We start from the raw sequence: 4,397 nt of genomic DNA on the forward strand, positions 1-4,397 counted from the left end.
CAGCCAAACCCTTCACAAGGCTGCTTGACTAATTATTGCCATGGCTTCTAGAACCAATGAGATGGATAATTTGGTCCTTCGAGGCCTATGCAAATATCTCTTTGATGTTGCCTCAGAAGTCTCTGTAATCCATCAAAGCAATACTTCAATTAAGTTTATCCCAAATCTACCCACGTAGTAGATCAAGAAGTCACCCCCTATACTACTCATCTAAAATTATGCATAACTAAGTTATCCAAATAGGGTCACAAGACAGGATTATACAATGTGTTCCAGATATTAATATCCCATGGAGGAAACTGCATTTTGAACAACAATAAAACTGTGTTGGTTCAGAGCATGAGCTTGGGAGTCAATTAGATCAGATACTAATCCTAGCTCTGTTCCTCTCTTGGGCATGTCATTTGGCCTTTCTGAGTATTGTTTTCCTCATCAAAAAAATAGGATTATTAATACCTACCTCATAGTGTTGCTGTGAGGATTCATGCTTGCAAAATACTAACAACACTTAGCAAATTATAGCTTTTATTGTTGTTGTACTTTCCAACACAGACATTTAATTAAAATTACCTACAATATATCTTCCTTATACAACTCTGTTCCTATACTATTCAGTCCACCCAGAAGGATCTTTTCTGATTGCCTGGTTCAGCCACTCTCAATTTGGAGCAACCTTGCTTATTAGGCAGTATTTGACTATGTCTGGAAACATTTTTGGTTGTCATTCCCAGGGGAAGAACACTACAAGCATCTGGTGGGTAGAGACCAAGGAACGATTCTACACACCCTACAATGTATAGTACACATACACATCAAAGAATCATATAGGCAGGGCGCAGTGACACATGCCTGTAATCTGAGTGTCTTGGGAGGCTGAGGCAGGAGGACTGTGAGTTCAAAACCAGCCTCAGCAAAAGCGAAGCACTAAGCAACACAGTGAGATCCTGTCTCTAAATAAAATACAAAATAGGACTGGGGATGTGGCTCAGTGGCCAAGTACCCCCAAGTTCAATCCCTGGTACCACAAAACAACAACAATAACAACAAAAAGAATCATACAATTTGAAATATCAATAAAGTCAACACTAAGCACACCTGTCTTGGTTGAATCCTGGCTCAGAATTTCTTGGAAAGTATACAGCTCCTTTAACATCTCCCAAATTGGATTATCTAACCACACAGTTCTTATTTTCCAAAGTTCTCAGAGCTATAAGAATATATGACAAGGGCAAAGTAATTTTGATCCTTCATACTACAAAATACAATGCAGCCATAAAGGGAATGAAATGGACCATTAGCATAATATCTAACATCTGTTCATCATTCTTGTGCTTAATATTGAGTATTACATTTGTTTCTTATAGCATTGTGAAGTAGTTCTTATTATGATCACCTGCCCCCCCCCCATTTTATAGATAAGGAAAATGGAAGTCAAAGAAATCAGGTAGCATACAAGTACTCAAGATCTTGAAACTTTAGAGTTATTTTTGTCAACCAAAGGAAAATAACTGTTATATGGTATAATTCAATTGGGAGAGACAGATTTGAATGGTTTAGCATAATTTCAAAGGGATGTGTTTCTCTAGTTGTGATTTACTTATTTTAAGATCTTATTTTGGGTAAAGAGAAACTCTTCTTGAATTTCTCATTATTTTTATATTTCTATATATTCACTTGAGAGGCATGAGTGCAGGCACCATGGAATGGAATTAGGATATTAAATCATTTGAATTAAACATTTGAATGCTTCATACTAAAATGCAGTGGTTCTCAAAGAGTGACCTGTGGACCCCTAAGATTCCCTGAGATGCTTTCAGGAAGTCCATAAAGTTAAAACTAATATGGTAATATCAAATATTATCTGCCTTTTAAATTATATTGAAGTTTGCACTAATAGCACAAAGCAATGGTAAGTAAAACCGCTGCCACTTAAAAATCAAGGCAGTGAAATCACTAGTAGTCGTTGTATCCTTCATGCCACATGCTCAGAGCAAAAGAAAAAAGCAGTATCATTTAAGAATGCCTTTGGTCAGGAGAAGATGGCCGCCCCAGCAGCATCCCAGCTCCCGCTCCAGGTGCAATGCTTCAGTACATCTGTGGTCAGACCGTTTACCAAGCTTGTGAGATCACCTGTTCAGATATATGGCATTGAAGGTCGATATGCTCTTTATTCTGCTGCATCTAAACAGAATAAGCTGGAACAAGTAGAAAAGGAGTTGTTGATTGTAGCACAACTACTGAAGGAACCCAAGGTGGCTGCTTCTATTCTGAATCCCTAAAGTAAGCATACCATCAAAATGAAAAGCCTTGGGCTGGGCCTGGGGCTCAGTGGTAGAGTGCTTGCCTAGCATGTGTGAGGCCTTGGGTTCGATTCTCAGCACCACATAAAATAAATAAATAAAATAAAGATATTGTGTCCAACAACAACTAAAAAATAAATATTAAAAAAAATGAAAAGCCTAATCAGAGATATGAAAATTGTGCTCTATATGTGTAATATGAATTGTAATGCATTCTGCTGTCATACACAAATTTTAAAAAATTAATTTAAAAAATTTAAAAAATAAATAAAAGTTCATCCATATAAAACAAAATGAAAAGCACAAATGACATGACAGCAAAAGAGAGGTTTTCCCCCAAATCTAACCTGATCAACTTGCTTGCTGAAGACAGTTGCCTAGACAATGCCCTTAACATCATTTCTGCCTTTTCTACCATTATGAGTGTGAACCGTGGAGAAGTACCGTGCACAGTGATCACCAGTTCTCCTTTACATGAAGCTTCCCCTTCTGAATAAAGACAGTCCTAAAGAGCTTCCTAAGTCAAGGCCAAGTGTTGAAATTAGATGTTAAGACTGATCCAGCAATCATGGGTGGAATGATTATCTGTATTGGAGAGAAATATGTTGATATGTCTGCAAAAACCAAGATTCAGAAGCTGAGCTGGGCTATGTGGGAGAGTATCTGAAAGTGTTGATTTTCTATCATCAGTGAAAATTCTTAAACATGGAGCAACAATAAAATGCTTCCTGAAAAGACCAAAAAAAAAAAAAAAAAAAAAAAAGGAATGGCTTTGGTAAAAGAGCAAAAATTGTTGGCTATATTAAATCCTAATCCTTTTATATTCTGCATTGATAAAAATGAAAAGTTTATAAAGTACTTACACTTCATACTGAAGTCTGAAGTTTGTTTCAATGGAAAACTCTTGTCCAGTTTTGAAATCTGAATATGAAAAAATTCATTGATAAGCTTTTGCATTTCACAATGCAACTTACCTTTAAGAAATTATCAAGCCATGGGGCTGGGTTGTAGCTCAGTAGTTGAGCACTTGCCTCACATGCGTGAGGCACTGGGTTCAATCCTCAGCACCACATAAAAAATAAATAAATAAATAAATAATAAAGATATTGTGTCCATCTACAACTAAAAAAAGAAGTAAAAAAGAAATAAATTACCAAGTCAGGCTGGGGTTGTAGCTCAGTGGTAGAGTCCTTGCCTACCATGTGTGAGGCACTGGGTTCGATCCTTACAACCATATAAAAATAAAATAAAGGCATTGTGTTCGTGTACAACAACAACAAAAAAATATTTTAAACAAAATAAACTACCAAGTCACATGACTTCTCTGGTATATTCTGCCACTCAGTTAAAGATTAATAATACAGCTGGGCATGGCGCAGCATGCCTATAATCCCAGCAGCTGGGGAGGCTGAGGCAGGAGGAGTCCACGTTTGAAGCCAGTTTCAGCAAATTAGTGAGAACAGCTAATATGAAAAAGATGGCCATTCCAAGTGTTGGTGAAGATGTAAGATAATTACAATTGTCAAACACTGCTGGTGAGAATTTAAAATTTAAAAATAACTATTTTGGAGAACAGTTTTGTAGTTAAAAAGTTCAACACGGGGTAGAGGGAGAGGAAGAATAGAAGTTCATTGGATTAGACAAAGGGGAATAAAGGGAAGGGAGGGGGATGAGAATAGGAAAGACAGTGGAATGATTCAGATATAACTTTCCTGTGTTCACATATGAATACACAACACAGTAACTCCACATCATGTACAACTACAAGAATGGGAAGTTATACTCCATGTATGCATGATATGTCAAAATTCATTCTACTGTCATGTGTAATTAAAAAGAAGAAAAAAATGGGCTGGCGTTGTGGCTCAGTGGTAGAGCACTCACCTGGCACATGGAAGGCCCTGGGTTCGAGCCTTAGCACCACATTAAAAAATAAATAAAATAAAGGTATTGTGTCCAACTACAACTAAAAAATGAACATTTTTTAAAAAAGAACAATAAAAAAAAACTTCACCACACACCTACCATATGATTTAACCATTTCACTTTTAGGTATTTGCTTGAGAAGGATAGTCTATGTCCACACAAAAACTTGCA

General features: G+C 36.7%; 1 pseudogene across 1 annotated transcript; it reads left to right on the plus strand.

Annotated features, from left to right (window-relative positions):
• Positions 1-2,039: 2,039 nt before the first annotated feature.
• Positions 2,040-3,025, plus strand: LOC308639860 (ATP synthase subunit O, mitochondrial-like; annotated as a pseudogene). The gene is made up of 2 exons: positions 2,040-2,331; positions 2,619-3,025. The product of its transcript is annotated as an ATP synthase subunit O, mitochondrial-like (transcript).
• The last annotated feature ends 1,372 nt before the right edge of the window (positions 3,026-4,397 follow it).

This window comes from Spermophilus citellus (assembly GCF_964194105.1).
Source record: "Spermophilus citellus genome assembly, chromosome: X".
In the NCBI taxonomy this organism is placed as follows: domain Eukaryota; kingdom Metazoa; phylum Chordata; class Mammalia; order Rodentia; family Sciuridae; genus Spermophilus; species Spermophilus citellus.